This window comes from Eubalaena glacialis, chromosome 2 (assembly GCF_028564815.1).
Source record: "Eubalaena glacialis isolate mEubGla1 chromosome 2, mEubGla1.1.hap2.+ XY, whole genome shotgun sequence".
NCBI classification, from domain to species: Eukaryota; Metazoa; Chordata; class Mammalia; order Artiodactyla; family Balaenidae; genus Eubalaena; species Eubalaena glacialis.
Genome location: NC_083717.1, coordinates 7354654 through 7376440, shown reverse-complemented (window position 1 = coordinate 7376440; position 21787 = coordinate 7354654). Strand labels below are relative to the sequence as shown.

The window sequence follows — 21787 nt, the reverse complement described above, 5'->3', positions numbered from 1 at the left end:
ATGTAAGGAAGCCGCCATAAAAACCCAAAAGGAAGGGGTTCAGAGAGCTTCCAGGTTGGTGATTTCTCTCCACATGGAGATTTGGGGACAGTGGCGCCTGGAGAGGACATGGAAGCTCTGCGCCCCTTCCCCATACCTTGCCCTGTGCATCTCTTCCATCTGGCTGTTCCTGAGTTACATCCTTTTATAATAAACAGGTGATCTAGAAAGTAAATGTTTCTCTGAGTTCTGTGAGCCGCTCTAGCAAATTGACCGAACCTAAGGAGGGGGGTCTTAGGAACCTCCAGTCTGTAGCCCGGTCAGAAGCACATGTGACAACCTGGGTTTATGTCTTGGAGGGGTCAGGGGGGGATAGTCTCATGGGACTGAGCCCCTAACCTGTGGGATCTGATGCTCTCTCTGCGTAGATGGTGTCAGAACTGAGATGAATTTCAGGACACCCAGCTGGCGTCTGAGAATTGCTTGGGGCTATGTGGAAACCCTCCACCCCTACCTCCCCACTGGAACTGGGTCCAGGAACCCAGAAGAATATTAGTCTACGCTCAAGTCATCCTGCAGGGTGCTTAGATGTCATTTAAGCAGGAAAACTGTAGCAATAAACTCTATTTTATCACCAAAGTCAAATAGCTTTCACAGGTATCACTGCTCCACTAACTTACTCTTTAATCAGCCTTTTCAGGGAGAGATACATGTCGTAAAATATTCCATTATAAACATCTCTTGGGCACAACAAACCACTAATCTTGACACAAGAGAACCAAAGAAAGGGCATCTCTGCAGGGGTGGCATTTTTCCTGATAAAGATTTTTATTAGAAGGATTAACAATAAAAAAAACTCTACAAGAAAAAAAAAAGTTCACTGGTAAAACATTTGTTTGGAACCCTTGTCATCTTAGAGCTGTAATCTTCTGAAGGAGAAAAGGAGACACAAGGAGATTTAAAATTTCTCTTTCTTTGGGCCTACTCTCCCACAGTATTCCCAGAAGGTAAATTCAAATTTCGACTCAGAGATTATTATTGCATTATCCCCTGATGCAGGGAAAAGTGATGGGACTAAGCAATTCTGTTCTATTGTTCTTAATTAGCTCTATCTGTTCCTATTTTCTTTCTTGAATTTTTACCTGATTATCAAATACATATTCATTATATAAGACACAAATGTCATTAATTAACAGCCTTATAACAGGGTCCCTCAAAGGCAGCCAATAGTTCTTCTGGTATAAATTCTTCTAAAATAGTCTTTCTTCTCTAAGCATGCCTTCGTTTTTACTACGAGTAAGTTTTCAACAAAAATTGAATCTTAAACACACTATTTTGAAACTTGGCTTTTTTTCTCCTTCCACTTAACAAATGTGTCTTGGATTTCTTTCTTTCCATGTCAGGATATATTGAGCTACCTCATTTCTTTTTAGCAACTGGGTAGCATTCCATTGTGTTAGTATATCATATTTTATGTAACCATTCCTATATAAAATATGCTGCTGCAAAAAAATATTCTGGTACTTACATCTTTGTGCATTCATGCTAGTATGTCCAAAGGTAGAAATGTGAGGTCAGAGGGCATGCACATTTTTAGTTTTAGTGGACAGTTAAGCCTGCTTTACTAATTACTATTCCAGTTTCCACTATACCAACAGTAAATCAGTTTCTGGTTCTGAATACAAGGAGCTTGGAAGTCACCACTCCATCCCAGCAGACTGAAAAATCAACAGTTCTTCTGAGATCCCGAAGGGAGGGAGGCAAGGACACAGGACAAACTGCTGCCCCCAAGATTGGAGAGACAGCTTCTGGGAGCAGAGACTCACGCGTGGTAACCTCCATGGGAGCCAGCGCTCAGGCAGGAACCCCTGGACCGCAATTCCCAAAGCCCTGGAGGCTACATGTGGACAAGCCCGAGAGTTACAAGCCCAGTCACAGGGGTCTCCCACGCTTGTGTGAGTTTTACCCCCAGGAGCGCAGTCAGGTTCCCACAGTAGAGAGCGGAGAAAAATCCCCTCGTGCTTCTGGTAGAGGGAGGGGAAGAGGAATCATTTCTGAAATCGGCCAGACGTTCTGTGCTTCTTAACAAGGCCTGTCCTCAGCAGAAACTAGTCAACCAGAGCCCAAGCAGCTGGGCTACGGTCAGAGCTTAACTAATCTGGGGAAAAGAAATACCTGGCTCCAGCCCCCGTTAGTCATCCTGTTCACATTTGTGAGCTCACAGTCCAGAGGCGCAGGCTCACTAAAAGCCTGAGGCCGGATCACAGGACCCTGCAATGCCTCCCGCCCCACACGCCTCACCACCGCATGACCAAAGGCCTATTTACAGCAGTTCCTTTTACCCAGGACATCACGTCTGGCTATCAAGAAAAAACTACAAGGCATTCCAAAAGGCCAAAAACGCTGTTGGAAAAGATACAGCAAGCATCAGAGCCAGACGTGGCAGGGACGGTGGAATGATCAGGCCTGGGATTTGAAACAACTATGATTAATATGCTAAGGGCTCAAATGGACAAAGTAGACAGCATACGAGAACAGACGGGCAATGTAAGCAGAGATGGAAATCCTAAGAAAGAACCGAGAAGAATCAAAAACGCTGTGACAGAAATGAAGAATGTTTTTGATGGGCTTATTGGTAGACTGGACGTGGCTGAGGAAAGAATCTCTGAGCTTGAGGATATAGCAGTGGAAACCTCAGAGGCCCCCTAAACCTGAAAAGCAAAGAGAACAAAGATGGAAAAAACAGAACAGAACATCCGAGGACTGTGGGGAAACTACAGAGAATATAACATATGTGTAATGGGAGCACCAGAAGGAGAAGAGAGAGAGAATCAGGAGAAATACTTGAAACGATAATGACTGAGGATTTCCCCAAGTCAACAGCAGGGGCTAACCCGCAGGTCCAAGAAGCTCAGAGAACACCAAACAGGATAAATGCCCCCAAAACGGCACCTTGGCAAATCATTTTCAAACTACAGAAAATCAAAGATGAAAAGAGCCAGAAACGAAAAATTACCTTACCTGTAGAAGAACAAAGGACCGAACAGTAAATGAGAACAGGAATTTCCCTACATCTTTGCCAGCACTGAAATATAACCATTCTTTTTCATACCTGACAATCTGATAGGTAGAAAAACATTTCACTGTAGATTTAATGTTCCTTTAGTTAACCAGGGGTGAAGCTACGTATCTTTTTTTTTTTTTAATAAATTTATTTATTTTATTTATTTATTTTTGGCTGCATTGGGTCTTTGTTGCTCTGCGTGGGCCTTCTCTAGTTGTGTGAGCCAGGGTTACTCTTCACTGCGGTGCGAGGGCTTCTCATTGCAGTAGCTTCTCTTGTTGCGGAGCACAGGCTCTAGGCGCACGGGCTTCAGTATTTGTGGTTCACGGGCTTCAGTAGTTGTGGCTCATGGGCTCTAGAGCGCAGGCTCAGCAGTTGTGGCGCACGGGCGTAGTTGCTCCGCGGCATGTGGGATCTTCCCGGACCAGGGATTGAACCCGTGTCCCCTGCATTGGCAGGCGGATTCTCAACCACTGCGCCACCAGGGAAGCCCTACGTATCTTTTTATATGTTTACAGACCATTTATATTTTTCCACGAATAGCTCATTCATATTCTTTTTCCATTAGCCATCTTAAAAAAAATGATTTGTAGGTGCCCTTTATAAAAGCATGGATAGAACTTGTCATTTATTAAGAATTTTTACTTTGGGCACTTTAATCTCATTTAATCCTCACGACAGGCCTATGAGAGATACTACCCTCTGCTTATATTCCATTGCCTAGTTTGTTGCCTATTGTTCAGACTGCAAATACTTTACCCAGTTTAGTTTTTAGCATTCCACTTAATTTATGGTATTTTATCCTGTACAGACACTTAAAAATTTTATGGGGTCTAATATTTAAAATTTTTCCCTTGTGGCTTTTTGGCTTTTAAATCTTGCTTAGAAAGTCTTCTCAATTCCAAAATTACATAAGTGTCCTTCTATAACTTTTTCTCTTTTAGTTTTATGACTTTTGGGGGAAAATATTTAGCTTTCTAATTCATTTGGAGTAAAATGCGTAGAATGTGAAGTTCTGTATTCTTACTTTTCAAAAATATGTTTCAAATACAAGAAAGCCCCATTATAACATAGCTTGTTATTACAGGGGTCACACTGTAGCGCCCAAAGACTAACAAGCAGATATAATAAGAGAGGCGGAAGTGCCTACTCATTGGATACAATTGCATGGCAAGGTCTACTTGTTGCCAGACGCTGCTCCAGGTGCAAGCGGTTTCGAAACATGTCTGCCAATTCTTTGATGCTTCTCCCATCGAGAGGTGGGGGTCTCTTTCCCTCCTCTTGAGTCTGGGCAGGCTCGTCACTTGCTCGTAACCAGTGTAAGTGACACTACATGACTTCTGAGACTAGGTCACAAAAGACCACGCAGTTTCCACATGGCTCCCTTGGGATGCTCAAGTTTGGGGGCAGCCAGGAGCCACATAAGTGGTCTGACTGCCCTGAGACCACCCACTGCAGCCACGGGAGGGAGCCCTCATGAATGCCCAGCATGGGCAAGTCTGCAGAAGACTCCAGCCCAAGGCAACATCTGTCTATAAATGCACAAGAGACCCTCCATGAGGAATTGCCTTTCCCAACCTCCTCACCCACCAGATCTGCAAGCCTGATAAAGCAACGTTGTTTTGTGTCACCAGGCCTGTAACAATGTTGCAGGCAGCAATAAAAACTCAGCCAGAAACGGTGGGGTGTGAAAGTGGAGGGCTGCTGTAACAAAAACCCAAAACACAGGGCCCTGGCTTTCAGACCAGGTGGAAAGACCCTGCAGCGACTGTAAGCAGCAGCCTGAGGGTCTCAAGGAGGCTGGTGGCAAGGGCTTGGGAAAATAAAGGAAATGATATGGGAAGATCAACGGAAGGGGACCCTCGTTATGTAGTAGAGGAATGTTTATAAAACTGCTGCCAGAGATAATGTGGGAAATAGAAAATGGACCAAATGAGCATGAAAATCTAAAACGATTTCTGGGCAGATGGCTGAAATTGTGCTGGCTTCTCCCAGCTGTCCTCTAAGAAAATGAGAGCAGAGAGAGGTTAACTCAAGAATGAGCTTCTCAGCAGTTAAGAGGAAGTTAGAGAATACATGAACCCAGGCAGGACTTGCTAGACTCAAAATTAAACTGTCCCTCATCCCCAGCATCTCCAGAAGGCAAAGGCTGCACTTATTAAGAAATGGTCTCAGGACAGAAAGTCAAACCTGGAATGGAGCTGTGGCTAGGACCTCAGAAAGATCCAAGGTGGTGCTCCACAGACCATTCCAAACAGACAAAACACCCTCTCAGTTTCTGAAGGATGTGCCTCTTCTATTCTCTCTCTAAACAGTACGGCTTCTAAATCTTCCGGACGTTCAACCTCACATAAAGACCAAGGTAGAGAAAAGCTTATCTTGAAGAAGAGACTGGTGGGTGTGGCTTTTGTACAGTAGAGTGGATTATACCAGGGGTCCCCAACCCCCGGGCCGCAGACTGGTACCCGTCTGCAGCCTGTTGGGAACCGGGCCACACTGCTGGAGGTGAGCGGCGGGTGAGTGAGCAAAGCTTCATCTGCCACGCCCCATCGCTTGCACTGCCGCCTGACCCATCCCCCCACCCCTCCCCGTCCGTGGAAAAACTGTCTTCCATGAAACTGGTCCATGGTGCCAAAAAGGTTGGGGACTGCTTGATTATACATTGAAACAGGAAGTCCAGTACATTTTTTAAAGAATTACACCAGCTTGAAAGAGACAGAGCAGGACAGAATGCAAAGAGGCCTTTGGACCCTCAGCCTTTTACAGGCAGGAAGCAGACAGAGAAGGTCACTCACTCAGATGCAAAGTCATCTTTTCTTTTGGAAGGAGGATTTAAAGGGCAGAACCCAGAGCCCAAGGGACGGAGGCCAGAGCCATGGAGAGCAGCTCCTGAAGATTAGGACTGAACTCAAACCAAGAGACTGGCGACAGGTTCCTGGTTGGATTTCAGAACTGCTATGGACCACTGGCTGTGCTGTGCTACTTCCCCCTTTTTGAATGGAACCACCACCGTGGCTCCCCTATATCTGTCCGTCCTTCCATAACGGGCGTGTGGGGAGCAGACAACATACCTGCTCCGTTCACGGGTATTGAGATGGACTCTGAGGGCCCTCATCCACCTAGACTTGGTTTAGATGATGAGATCCTGCACTTCAAGCCTGAGCCTCATATATAAGCCAAAACGCGATATGATTTGCGGGAGAGCCTCAGGGAGGGTAAATGTATTCTACCTGGGGGAGAATGTGCATACTTTTAATGGCCAGAAGATGGACTGTGGTAGTTTTCAACACATCCTCAAATTTTTTAGGACTCCTCCCAATGAACGATGGAATCTAGCTCCCCTCCCCTTGAATGTGGACGGGCTTGTGACTCACAACCAATCATTCACAACAAATGTGTCAATATATGACTTCCCAGTCTAGGTGAGAAGCTCCCACCCACTTCTAGAGATGCGCATGCTGGTGAGGCCACGTGGTTGGGCTCTAGTCAACAGCCAGCATGGACGGACAGTCATGTGAGTGAGCCCCCCGGGCGTCCACTGCAGGGGAGCCTTCAGCTGACTGCAGCCTCAGCTGAAATCTGACTGTGATCCCATGAGACCCCCAGCCAGAACTCCCTCCAGACATGCCCTTTCCAAATTCCTAACCCACAGAATCTGTGAGCCTAATAAAATGGTTGCTGGCTTATTAAACAGCAAGTTACTGGAACATAAAGATAGAGCAACGAACAAAGCAACGTCCTGTCCTATAGAGCATATATTCTTAAGGCAACAGACAACACACAGATGGGAAGCTTATGGGAAATTAAACGAGGCGGAGCCTGCACAGTGTGTAGCTTAGCGTCTGGCATGAAGTAAGCCATTCAATAACTGATAGGTACTGTTATTATTACACATTTAGGCATGTTGTTTCCTCTGCCAGGACACCCTTCTCTCCTTCATTTCCTGGCAGATTGCTTTTCGTTCAAGATTTAGGCCAAGAGAATAGACACGTGAAAGGATGCTCCACATTGCTAATTATTAGAGAAATGCAAATCAAAACTACAATGAGGTGTCACCTCACACCAGTCAGAAAGGCCATCATCACAAAATCTACAAACAATAAATGCTGGAGAGGGTGTGGAGAAAAGGAAACCCTCCTACACTGTTGGTGGGAATGTAAGTTGGTGCAGCCACTGTGGAAGACAGTATGGAGGTTCCTCAGAAAAATAAAAATAGAGTTGCCATATGATCCAGCAATCCCACTCCTGGGCATATATCCAGACAAAACTATAATTCAAAAAAGATACACAGGGGCTTCCCTGGTGGCGCAGTGGTTGAGAGTCTGCCTGCCAATGCAGGGGACACGGGTTCGAGCCCTGGTCTGGGAAGATCCCACATGCCGCAGAGCAACTGGGCCCGTGAGCCATAATTACTGAGCCTGCGTGTCTGGAGCCTGTGCTCCACAACAAGAGAGGCCACGATAGTGAGAGGCCCACGCACCACGATGAAGAGTGGCCCCCGCTTGCCACAACTAGAGAAAGCCCTTGCACAGAAACGAAGACCCAACACAGCCATAAATAAATAAATTAAAAAAAAAAAATGCTTCTAAAAAAAAAAAAAAAAGATACACATACCCCTACGTTCATAGCAGCACTATTCACAATAGTCAATATGTGGAAACAACCTAAATGCCCATTGACAGATGAATAAAGAAGATGTGGTTTTCCATATATACAATGGAGTACTACTCAGCCATAAAAAAGAATTAAATAAAAGCCATTTGCAGCAACATGAATGAACCTAAAGATTATCATACTAAGTGAAGTAAGTCAGAAAGAGAAAGACAAATACCATATGATATCACTTATATGTGTAATCTCAAATATGACACAAATGAACCTACCTATGAAACAGAAACAGAATCACAGACATAGAGAACAGACACGTGGTTGCCAAGGGGGAGGGGGTTGGGGGAGGGGTGGAGTGGGAGTTTGGGGTGAGCAGATGTGAGCTTTTATATGTAGAATGGATAAACAACAAGGTCCTACTATATAGCACAGAGAACTATATTCAATATCCTGTGATAAACCATAATGGAAAAGAAAAAAAAAAGAATGTATATGTATATATGTATAACTGAATCACTTTGTTGTACAGCAGAAATTCACACGACATTGTAAATCAACTATACTTCAAAAAAAAGATTTAGGCCAAGAATCACCTCTTCCGAGAACGCTTCTTGCTCCTTTCTAACCTGAAGTAGGTGCTCCTAACTCAATGACCCTTCTGCCCTCTGAGTATCCTCCCACCTAGCACACTCAAAAGCCGCTGCTCTTACCTCTTCCCCCACTAGAGTGTAAGCTCCCTAAGAACAGAAGGTCTCCCATTTCTTTAAAAACCGTGTGAAATAATAGAGAAAATATACATTGGTCTTTGACCCCAGTCCCCGGCACAGAGCTCCTAAAACCCTTGGAATTTCCTGGGAGTGAGCAGTGTCCTTGGCTCCAGTGAGGTGCCTCTGCGTGGGCTCCTGGATGGTCACAACAAAGACCAAGCCATGATCAGAAGCCTGAAATTTTCAGCTCCGTCCCCAGTTCTCCAGAGAGGGGAGAGGGGCTGGAAATGGAGTTAATGATCGATCATAAGCCTTCATAAAAGTCCCCAGAGGTGCAGGGTTCAGAGAGCTTCCAGGTTGGTGAACACGTGGAGGTGTTGGGAGGGTGGTGCCTGGACAGGGCATGGTCACCCGTCCCCCGCACACCTCGCCCATCTGGGTGTTCATCTGCATCCTTTACCACGTTCTTTCACAATCAACTGGTGAACGGTAAAAAGTGTTTTCCTGAGTTCTGTGGATTCAAATTAATCGAATCCGAGGAGGGGTTCTTAGGCAACTCCAATTTGTAGCTGGCCGGTCAGAAGCACAGGTGACAACCTGGACTTAGGATTGGCATCTGAAGCGGGGAGGGGGCAGTCTGGCGGGACTGAGCCCTCAACCTGTGGGATCTGACGCCGCCTCCAGGCAGACAGTGTCAGAATCGAGTTATATGGTAGGACCCCAGCCCGTGCTAGCGCTGCAGGAATGCTCGGTGTGGGGCGCCTCCGACACCTGGTGTCCGAAGCGCTGAGGGTGACAGCAGTGAGAGTCAGGAGAACACAGAAGGAGAACTGGGGTTTTCCTACTCAGGTAAACACTATCGGTGCTCACCGACATTTCTGAATTCCCCTCCTGTGGACATTCCAGAGGATGACGCATACACTCCGCATCCCACCCACCGCCCCCCCCCAAGTGAGAAAGGTAGGCCCGAGCAGGCTGAGCCAATGGAAGTTGAGGAGATGGAACAGGTGCTGCTCCCAGGTGAGAGCGCGTGACGGCCGCCACACCTTCTTCTTTGCCGACTTCGCCTCCCAGCGAGCCCCAGAGCCTTGTCAAGATGACGCACCGGGAGGGGACGGGCCTCCGTCAGCTGAGGCCCGAGAGGCCTCTGAGGAGTAGAGGTCCCCTCGTGCTGCATGGAGTGCCGGGGGAGACCAAGTTCTGCTGACTTCACGTGGCAGAATTGTGGGCTTGGTCTTTACCACTTAGAGGATCCCAAGGGCCAGCCTCATCACCCAAAATCTAGGTCACAGACAGACTCTTCTTTCTGCCAGTTATTCATGTATTAAAATCAGAAAACTTTCTGAGTTAAAGTAATTCATTCCTCTGTAGAGTCAAAGCATGAAAGCCATGTTCAATAGTGAGAAAAAGTGTTTAAAAGACAAGCGCATGAGCTATAGATTCGTGTTTCCCTGTTCTCCCTAATCCTGGAATAGAAACTAGTGCTCATTTTTGGAGATACGAGAAGACCCCGCCAAGTGGCACCCTCGTGGTCTAAAAACAGTAATGCGTTCCCACCCCCAAATGAGCAGTTTGTTTCCATCAGTAGAATCAAATCTGTACTATATATTGTGATGTTTATGTTTAAAATCATCTAGTAGTTAAGGACTTCCATAAATATCTGACTAGCAATTGGGCTTAAACAAACATATCACAGCCAGATACCAGAGCTAGAAATATGCCATGGATGGTACGGTTTTGTACATTCTCTGATTTGGGAGTCTGACTATTTCGGGTTTTCCTCCCTCAGTGTTCCCAGGGTTGGCACCTCATAAAGTGGTGAACTTGCTGTGCTGTGCTTATGTGATTTATGTGCGCATTCGTGTCAGTGTGTGCAGGGTACAGAAGAAAGCTATTCCTATGTGTATCCCTAAGATTGCTAATGTTTTAATGCCTGACACTAGTAGATTTTTATAACAAATGTTTGTTGAATGAATGAATAATTCTTGGGGTAGCTCCAATCACACACTGCCAGGAAGTAGAATATCTCTGAAAGCTACAATTCCCCCAACCTGCATGGTAAAGTTGATTGCAGCCTATTATCATGTATTTACTGCACCATCTACTATGTACTCAGCACTGTGTTGGGTGCAGGGGAAGGGTGGAAGAGGTCTAGCCTCAAAGAGACTGGAATTTGGGAATCAGAGCTGACAGGCATACCACTAGTCCCTCACTAGGACAACTGTAACCAAAAAAGATAATAACAAGTGTTGGTGAGGATGTGGAGAACCTGGAACCCTCACACACTGCTGGTGGGAATGGAAAATGGTGCAGGCGCTTTGGAAAACAGCGTGGCAGTTCCTCAAAATGCTAAACAAAGATTTACCACATGACTCAGCAGTTCCACTCCTAGGTCTATGACTAAGAGAAACGAAAATATTTGTGCACACAGACACTTGTATACAAATGTTCACAGCAACATTCTTCATAACTGCCAAAAAGTATAAACCACCCAAATATCCATCAACTGATGAATGAATAAAGAAAATGTGGTATATCCATATAATAAATATTATTCAGCAATAAAAAAATTGTAAATAAAAGTAAGTATTGATACAAGCAACAACATGGATGAGCTGTGAAAACATTACACTGAATGAAAGAAGCCAGTCACAAAGGGCCATACGCTGTATGACTCCATGTATATGAAATGCTCAGAATAGGCAAATCTAGAGAGAGAAAGTAGATCGGTGGTTGGTGTCAGGGGCTGGGAGGATGAGGAGGGATGCGGGGTTTCAGTCTGGGGTGACGAAAATGTTCTAAAATTGATTGGGGTGATAGTTGTACAACTCTGTGAATATACTGAAAGCCACTGGATTGTACACTTTAAATGGGTGAATCACAGGGTATGTGGACTATATCTCATCAAAGCTGTTGAAAAAGTGGCAGGTGAAATTCCTGTCCCCGGGGGGTGATAAGATGCTGCAAAGGGCTCAGGATAATAGAGGAAAATCCCAGCTCAAGAAGATTCTTCTTCGAAATCTGAGGAAGAAAAAGATTCAGACTCTAAGTGCCTGAGGCTGATTACTGAATCCCAGACGTTTAACCATGGAAATCATGCAGCCCTTTTACAAAGATCTCTTGGCTCTTTAAGAACAGAAGTTCCATTTCCCACCTCCCCAAGAATTCGTACAAAAAATCCATAAGGAAAAGCCTCTCCATTTTGCTACCCCAGGAAGGAAAGATACTTCCGTCTGTGCCTAAAGAGAATCTTTGGCACATTCAAACCCCAAGTGTAAACCAACAAACTCCTTGTCAGCCACGGAAATGTCAAACTAAATTTAATAAGCACATCCAGGAAATCTCTTCAAAGATATATTCAGGGATTCTGCAGACAGGACTTAATGGAATGAGCAAAGTAACACATTTTACAGGAAACTGTAAACGTTTTACAGTTGCCCCAGGAGAAACAAGTGAGAGAGAGACCGCCAGCTGCCCACAAAGATCCATCCCCGCTTCGTCCGGGAGCTCACAGCGTGTCAGCGAGACCACACTTCCCCACTGCTGGCAGTCAGGTACGGCCATGTGACTGAGTCCCAGCCAGTGGGATGGGAGTGGAAGTGAGCCTGCCACTTCCTGCTGGCCCAGACAGGCTCCTGGGGGTGCTCCTCCACACTCTTCCTCCCCTGGGCCGACTGAAGGCAGGTGTAGGATGAGACGGTAGAGGACGGCAGAGCCACGTGACAGGAGAAGGCAGCCTCTGATGGACAGGATAAAGGGAAGTTCCCTCGTCGTCCACCTGAACACCTGTCTGGGACTGTCCCATCAATATGGAAAAAAACTGGGACTTCCCTGGTGGTCCAGTGGTTAAGACTCCGCACTTCCAATGCAGGGGGCGTGGGTTCCATCCCTGGTCGGGGAACTAAGATCCCACATGCCGCATGGCGTGGCCAAAAAAAAAAAAAAAAGGAAAGAACTTCCATTGTGTTGAGCAATGACACCACAGGGTCACCAAAGGGTCCACCATAGGGTTACAGCAGCTTAGCCTGTCATAACTAATACATTAATTTTAAGAGCTCGATTCACAGTATGTGAACCCCAAAGATAAGAAAAATTTTAGATTTCACAGGATTCCACCAGAGAGATCACTTAGCTCCTCCCCACAAGGACCATTAGTAGTTTGATATTATAATCATTTTACAAAATTTTCCCCCTTGATTTCCAACTTCCTGCATAGAAAATGGTGGGATTGTAGGTGATTTTAATTGCTGCTGTATTTTCATGCATTTTCTAAGTTGTCTATAAAAGCCACAATGCCTCTGCAACTAAAACATTATTAAGATACAACAGAGCTCAAGAACAGATAAATAGATCAAAGAAATGGAGTACACAGACCTGTTACAACTCACAGCATACAAGAACTTGATATATGATAATGATTACATCATGAATCAGTAGTGAAAACATAAACTTTTAATAAATAGTATCAGAAAAACTGACTTTCTATACAGAAAACATTAAATTAGTTTGCTACTACCCAAGAATTATAAAAACAAATTCCAAATAAGTTAAATACCCAAACGTGGAAAACAAAACCGAAGGCGGTGATTAAGGCAACGATTAAGACCGAAGGCAGTGATTTTTGTCGGTTTTGCTAACATCTATCCATGCCTAGTACAGCGTCTGGCATATATGGTCAAATAAATATTTGTTGAATGAATAAGCGGAAGAATGACAATAACTTCATAATATCAGTGAAGAAAAGAATTCCTTAAATAAGGACCCAAAAGTACAAACCGTAAGATAAAAAGGGGTAACTTGACTACATCAAAGTTAAATATTTTGTGGCAAAGTGATTATAGACAAAATTTTAAAACTACAGAAGTAGGGGAGGTATTTATAAAGCACATGATAAAGTATTAAGTCAGAACATATAAAAAGCTCTTTTCCCATTCACATTTTATCTCCAGCATAGTATAGACAGGCAACATAATATCCTGGTCAGGACTGCAGGCATTAGCTAGAGTCAGACCACCTGGTTTTGAATCCTGGCTCCACTACTTCCTAGCTGTGTGACTTGGAATATTTTACTTAACCTCTCTGTGCTTCAGTTTCCATACCTGCAAAAGGATGAAGCTTTCAATGAATGGTGTTCAAAAATTGTCAGGATAAAATGAGCTAATACATTAGTATCAATAGTTGGCAAAAAGAAATCACTCAGTCAATGCTAGCTATTATTATGATTATCCTGGTTTACTTTTCTTCATATAACTTATCACTAGCTAAAAACGTATTATTTATTTGTCTTCCTCTGACTAGAACATAAGATCCATAAGACAGCCTTTTCCATTGTATTCTTAGCACCTAAAACAGTGTTTGAGGTATAAAATAAATATTTGCTGGGTGAATGAGAAATCAATGTAAAAATCAATAGGAGGACAAAACACTGAGAGAAGAATGGGCTGAGGATACGAAAAAATGATTCACAGAAGAGGAAACCCTAACAGCCAATAAACTTATGAAAGGATGCTCAACCTCACCAGCAGCAAGGAAACTGAAAATGAAACCACTTCAGATTCTACTTTTTATCCACTGACTCGCCAAACATTTTCAAGTCTAATAATATCAGAAGAATGTGAGGAAAGGTAATATTTATATAATGCTGGTACAAGCAATTTGGAAACAATCTGGCATCCCCACCATAACTATCATCCACATCATCACCATCATCATCACCATCACCACCATCATCATCGTCACCATCATCACTCCCACCATCATTACCATCAATCATCATCACCATCATTATCACTATCATCACCACCATCACCACCACCATCCCCACCACCATCACTCTCATTGTCATCATCGTCATGGTCGTTGTCAGAGCAGCTAACACTTTAGTGCACTCACCATGTAAGCACCTTATATATATCAACCTTGTAAACCGTCACAACAACCTTGCGAGGTTAAGTCCTACAATTATAGTTAATCCCATTTTATAGAAGAGGAAACTGCAAGACATAGAGGTTAAGTAACTTGCTGAAAATCACAGCTAAATAATGGCAGAGCCAAAGACTCAAATCAGCCAATCAGGCTCCAGGATTCAGGTAATCACTACAATATATCGTCTCTTGTTTATGCGTTTCCACTGGATGAATATCTGTTTAGATATTTATTGGCGATCTTGAGGTCTTCTTTGGGGAATGACGTCTTCTTTTGTGAACACTTTTTATTAGCCTAGTTGTCTTCTGTTGAATGGTAACAGATCTTTAGTGTGTGTGTGTGTATGTGTGTGTGTGTGTAGGTGTGTATGTGTGTTCTGTTTGGGATACCAAATCACTTTATTTAGAGGGAAATGCACTACCCAGGAGAGAAAATACATGAGGCAGTTTTGGCACAGTTTATGAAAAAGGTAACCCAAAGGAGCATCACGGTGCCCAGGTGATGGAAGAGAACTCACAGCCACAGCTGTGGGGCAGGTGGGCTGAGACAGACTCAAACTCTCCCGGGTACTGGCCACAGGCTGTTCTCCTGCTGGATTGGGGCACCCATCTGATACACGCTGATCACCTGGCCGCCCAACTCAAGAACGGATTTCATCTGTAGTTCAGGTTCTTGAAGGCCCACGAGTGAGTCTGTTTTGTCAGTGGCTCATGTGTGCGATTCCAGCCACGACTTCTTCACCCGCTTCCTGCACAAGCGTGATGCACAGTCCAGAGCAAGAAGCTAACCTTGCCGCCGTCATCACCTGGCTTTGCCACGGCCTGATCTCCAGCAGGATTTCCGCTTCCTCATCAAGGCGGAAGCTTCATCCCTTGCCCTGCACCTTCCTTCCCCTCCTAGGGCTGATGGAGGAAATACTTGTCAGAAGTTCTTTAAAGCCACATCATCTCTGGTCAAAGCGGTACGTCACCAAGAAGCCCTTGGAGGGCTCCGAGCTCAAAGCTGCCCTAGAAGTTTATGATCAGTGAGGGGCGGAAACCTGACCATGATCCTTATCATTACAAAGGTCAGCCAAGGAGGCAGGCAGCGGTAGCTACTGAGGCTGGAGCATTGGGTAGAGGTCACGGTGGGACCGGCCAACAATTCCAATATTCCCATGGGTGTCAGCAGCAGAGGGTGGCTGGCTCCTGGCAGTGGCTGACCAACAAGCCCTGAGCAATCCGGGCCCAGCTGCAGTAGGACCCGGATGATTCCCTTTGCTAGCTTCTGGTCTAGAGTTTGCTAACCAATTCCCCTTTTTTAGATATTGGGCTGTTTCCAAGGTTTTAGTTCTTTTCCCTCTTACTGTAATCTAAATGTGGGAAAATACGTTCTATCTCATAAGCCTTCTCTTTCCACAAGTATTTCATTATTATTCAACACATTTGGGGCCTACTTTCCATAAAAACCCAATTCTAATAAGAGTTAATGTTAACTCATCATAAAATTTTACCAATACTCATTGGCCAGAAACTAGTCTAGCGTGAAGTTTAGCTTGTGAAGTAAGACCTGTCTTTGCAGATTATCCAAGATCAGAATAAAGGAAGAAATATGTAAAACGCTCCTAAAAATTGTTTGGATATCTTTAAGATCACTACATGTAACTGAAAGACTACATTCAAATTCTCCAGCTATTCCACAAGCAAATTTCTTAAAGGCTTACTTCCCTGCATCTTAGGTGAAACTGTTCCAAAAGATAAAATGGTGAACAAAAGAAGCAGAAAAATCAAGTTTTCTAAAAAGGCTGAGCTTGTTGGCAGAGTATAACCTTCGAGACAGTCTAGATTAGTGAAAAACTACCCTATTTCCTACAGCCTTTTCTTACTCGCGCTCACAAATGTCTTTCTGATAGAAGAATAGCCCATACACACTAGCTCCTACTTCTATGACTTTTTTCATTTCTGGGCCTTTCAGAGTTTACTGAAGGAAGACGACTAACAAGCCAAAAAAAATTTTTTTTTCTGGCTGAGATTCATTTCAATATTGTATTAGTGCTGTTATAGATAATAAAATTAATGTGTCAGCAAAGTTCACAATTCAATGTGCTTTTCAAATGATATTCCTATTTGTGAATTCCCTTGCTAGATCCAATATTCATTTTTTACTCTCTCTTTTGTATATTCCGATGCTGCCCATGGACCTACTCAATTCTTTCATTAAATAAACGTTCCATATTTTGATGAAATCCTCGTGGTTACAGAGTGTGGCAAAATATTAGGCTTCCCCTCTCCCCTAGAAAAATCTGATGAAGAAGTAAGGGGCAAGACATGCCCCGCGGGGAAGGCAAATCACCGTCTCAGGTGGTTAAATCTGCGAGGAGGGGCGAGGAGGCGCCTACGGCAAGAAGGTGACGGTCAAATCCCATCTAGGCTGGAGGGATTCCAGGGACCGATGGCCCCGAAGGGGTAGAAACACTGGAACAGAGAAAACACTAGCTCGACCTCGAGTGGAAGGGCTGAGCGATGAGTCTGGGATATGAGACCAAGTACAAAGGCCAGAAACAGGATGCAGAGAAAACATGATTTCAGTGGACAGTCAAGGGTCAGAAGCCAAGCAGAGGTCGCACAGGTGTCTCTCTTCTCCAGGAATCACAAAGGTGAACTTGGAGTTCTCAAACACAAAGGACAGGACCTCCCAGATCCAGAAGGGAGCCAGAGGTCATGGTCCACTTTGTGGTGGCAGAGAAAAGAGACAAGGACATTTTTTAAAAGCACAAACATATGCAAACTATTATATACAGAATGGATAAAAAACAAGGTCCTACTGTAGAGCACAGGGAACTATATTCAATATCCTGTGACAAACCACAATGGAAAAGAATATGAAAAAGAATATGTATATGTATAACTTTGCCATACAGCAGAAATTAAAACAACATTGTAAATCAACTATACTTCAATAAGATAAATTAAAAAAATAAAATAAAATAAATGTAAAAAGCACAGAAACACCCCAGGGCTCAGAGAAAGTGTCTAATAGACAAAGAACAGGTGGCAGTGCCTAGAAGTACAGCTGAAAAGTGGGACAAGCCAGGAGATGGGCAGGACAGGCGTCTCTCTTCTGCCTACATTTATCTTGCCCCCTGACCTTTGGGCTATGGAAGCAGAAAGTCAATCCAAGGAGCTCTGGGGGCCTGACAGCACCCGTGGCACAAGGTCTGTGGTCCTTATCCCTGAGGGTAGGGACCAGGCCCAGGACCATGTGTGTACTTGTTAAATCCCTGTTAGATCCTAACAGTTTGAGAGCCAAATGCTTCAATTTCCCGACAAGACGCTCCTACCCAGAGAGATGCACTGACCAGTATTCCAACATCCAACTGAGGGTGAGTGACAGGAGTTTCTTGATTCCTGGTTTAATACTCATTTCCACACACCACACCGCCTCCTTAAAACTTGTTATCTGGAAAGCTTTTTAAAATATTTATGAAGAAATATTCTGGAGAAGTGCTATACATCCTAGGATACTCATTTCAGCGCCGTTTGTTAGCACAAAAGACTGGAAACAATCTCATGATCTATGAACAGGGGACAGATTAAATGAGGAATGGGACATCCATTCAACAATGGCATGCAGCCTTTTAAAAAATGAGGTTGGGAGACTTCCCGGTGGTCCAGTGGTTAGGACTCCGCACCTTCACTGCCGAGGGCCTGGGTTCAATCCCTGGTCAGGGAACTAAGATCCCACAAGCTGTGCAGCGCGGCCCAAAAAATAAATAAATAAATAAATAAATAAATAATGAGGGTGGCCTATGGGTTTTGATATATAATATATATGCAAGGATTTCCAAGATACACTGTTAGGTGAAAAATCAAGGTGCAGCAATGGAAGGTCACACTCCCACTGTTGGTGAATGCCCGTGCACACGTAAGCACGCCCATGCACGCATGCACCGGCCCCGCATCCTTGTACGTGTACAGAATGCCACCAGGAGGACATGCCAAGAACTGGCATCCGGAGCTGCTCACAGGGAGGGAAACTCAGGGCTGGCAGAATGAGACTTCCTTTTCACTGGACACCCTTTTTGTGCCTTTTGAAGTTTGTACCATATGCTCATACTACTTATTCAAAAAATAATAATTAAAAAAAGAAGGTGTCTACAAAATCAAAGGTAATATACAGATGTTCTATTAGTTAGTGTACAGGTCGAGCTGTGCGGATCGAGTCCCAAAATAACAGCAGCATGGGACACAGAAGCCCACGTCACTCTCACGGGAAAGTCTCACTTCCCTCGGTGGGGAAGTTCTGCCGGAAGAAGACCCAGAATCCCTTCACCTGCTCTCGGCCATCCCTAGGATCCCTGGGATGTGTGCTGGGCTCACCTGGTCCACAGAGACTTACCATCTCAAACAAGCACACCCTGGCCCTGCTCCTTTGGAAGAAGGGGCCACTAACGGCCTCGGCCACTGGGACCCAACAACAGGAGACTGAACAGACGAGGATATTCTATTATCTCCACAGAGTCATATGATGGACTAGTTAGCCAGTTCCCGTGACTCCGGAGAAGGCTCTGTAACACCCTGGAAAGATGGTCCTGGCACATCAAGTGACAAACAGGAATCTCCAGGACCAGAGGAGCAGTATATTTGCATTTTTGTAAATATCTATGAACTGGAAAATGTGTAAATGAATATGCCAAGTCATTGTCTTTTTGCTTGGTGATACATTCTAATGTTCCATTTTAGAAATGATGCGTTTTTGCAAAAAGGGTTTTTTTTAAAAACTTCAACTGGAAAAATAAAAAAGGAACTCTGCTTTCAGGGCCTCGCTCTTCGGTTTCTTTAAAATGTTAATAAATACCCAAGGGCAGTAAAGAACAAGTATCTACCCCACCGCCAAATACTAAATGAAGAAATTGTGGGAAAGTATCATAGTAACTGAGTCGCCATCTTTCTCTGGGAAAGTAGTACATGAACTTGACCATGGAGTGAACACAGAACAGAGGAGCCCATATTCCCCTGGCGTGTGTGTTCAGGCCAGCAACAGAAATGCGATGTGCTTACAAAACAGAAATTGCAAAGGTAAATCCCAGCTCAGCATGGGGCCCGCACCGGGTGACCGTGTGCTGGGTTCTCTCCCGTGACGGGCCACCAACTGAGAGGAACTCAAAGCGTCGCCCAGAAGCGCAACCCATGGCGGGCGCTGCACAGGCCGGGCTGTGGAGCTGGGGTACCGGGTACCGAGGGACTGACGCGGCTTCCTCCGGCAGTGCTACCACCCAGAGATGTTCAGTAACCGGATTCCTAAGCCCATGTTGCTTCTTACAAGAATCTGACTTTGTGGAGGCGTGAACGACGGCAGTGCGGGAAGGAAAGGATGCTGGCGTGTGACAGGCTACTGTGGGCTACACGGAACTTGAACCAGAAAGGAGAAGAGACAGCCAGGAAAGAAGCATAGAAGAAAAAGGATCTTATTGCAACTACTGATGCTATCATTAAACGCAGTCCTTTGACGAGACCAAAAGACAAACTCCGAAAGGGTCTTCTATAATCGAGGTGCAATGTCTTTTAAAACAAAGAAATGTATGCATTTATTTCCTTTTAAATTCACTGACATTTACTGGGTTGGCCAAAAAGTTCATGTGGGTTTTTCCATAACATCTTACGGAAAACCCAAACGAACTTTTTGGCCAACCCAATAGTATACCCATAACGCTGGTGAACCTTGGCTCCAGAGGCGCTGAAGCTGGTAATCTACGACATATGGGGAGATGAACCTGAAACATTATCAAACAAACTGCTCTGTATGGAGAGTCCACTAGACCATGCAGTTTGTGAACAGGCAGGGGTCGGACAGTCAGACAGCGAGGGGCCCCAAGACCGAAATCTGAATCTAAGATGTGGCCTGGGCAAGTCATTTAAACCTGAAGAGGGCTCAGTCTCCTCACCTGTTATTATAATGATTCAGTGAGAAAAAAAAAATGTATATACAAGGAAAGAAGCCCACGGCAGGAGGAGTTCAAAAGATGAGCCATCATTTTCCCATGCTGGGTCCTATACGGCAAAGAGCACAACTAAGGATGCCACAGTCCACATCCTTCAAATGCAGAATTAGGAAAAGGAAATCCTTCACGTCTTCCTAATGCACACAGGCGAACATCTTTTAAGTTAGAAGTTGGCCTGTCAGTGAAGATGAGGAACCACTGGAATCCACTCAACAGACCTTTACGAAGCTACCTATGTGTGCAATTCCCAGATATTACAAGGATTGGGGTCTGTGTGAGCAGACAGGTAGACACATGTCTCGTGTTCTGTAGGCATGTTTTGAGGTGCCAGCTTTGTTTATTATCTCCTTCTCTGAAAACTACTTTGATTCCAGACCTCCCTGAAGGCCTGGCCCTAAATGGCCATGTTGTACCATGTGACAACCCCCTCCGGCTGCCGGCTCACCCTCTGCCACCCCTGCCTGGACCCAGCCTGCTGGTAGCGGACTGATGGAGGGAAGGCTAGACAGACAGACAGACCCGCCTTCCTGACCTGCTGGTCCTCAATTCTAATAAAGTTCAGCCATGCTTTATTTCAAGATAACCTATTGTATGTGTAAAATAAAATCTTTTATGTGAGCCAGTGTGTAGATGTTACACATACATGTTAAACAAGAGACACCGGGAGTTCCCTGGAGGTCCAGTGGTTAGGACTCAGCGCTTTCACTGCTGAGGGCGTGGGTTCAATCCCTGGTTGGGGAACTAAGATCCCACAAGCTGCGTGGTAAGGCCAAAAAAAGAAAAAAAAAAAAGAGAGAGACACTAAAAACTCTGTTCCCGCCTAGAACGCACCATGTGACCCTGGAGAAGTCACTTACCTATGAGCCAGAGCTTCCTTCCCGTAAAACAAGGGTCTGCCTGAGAAGATGGCTGGGGGGCAGAGCAATTGGTGCAAAGGCACACGTGAAGGATACACTCAGTAAGGGTCCCAGGGCCTTCGCCAGGGGTTGTCACCCTCAGTTATAATGACCAGAGAAGGTGTCATGAAAGAAAGGGCACTGGAGCTGGACCTTGAACTTGGAGAAGAGGCAGACGTGGGAGGATTAAGAGACCACTCTCAGAGGGACACTGAGGGAGGCGTGGCCTATGGGGGGAGCGGAGGATGGACACCAGTAAACCCCTTCGGTGAACAATGATGTCTGACATTGAATTTGAAGTTGTTTTCTGCCCTAGGCTATAATCAAACCCCTGCGCTCTTGATTCACAAAAGCTTCAGCAAATGCTGTGCAGGACAGCCCAGTATTAGTGGTTCCTGCCGGGGGAGGGGGATGAAAGAGAGCTGACTGGATTCCACCAGGGTCAAAGGTCTCGGGAGAAATGCTATAGGACCTGAAGCATTAGGAGCTGGTGATGGGGCAGCTGGGGCCACATGGACGTGCTGGAGGACCACGAAAACCTCGGTCCCCACGAGACCCTCACATATACGTATGAGCTTGAGCCATTTTGTTAGATATTAAAGAAAAAAGTGATCCTGGAAGGTTAAAG

The 21787-nt window shown here is 45.0% G+C and overlaps 1 protein-coding gene across 3 annotated transcripts in view; it reads right to left on the bottom strand.

Moving 5' to 3' along the window:
* The window catches only part of NMT2 (N-myristoyltransferase 2), a 56443-nt gene that overhangs the window by 28772 nt on the left and 5884 nt on the right, over positions 1-21787 (bottom strand). The gene's annotated exons all lie outside the window — the stretch shown is intronic.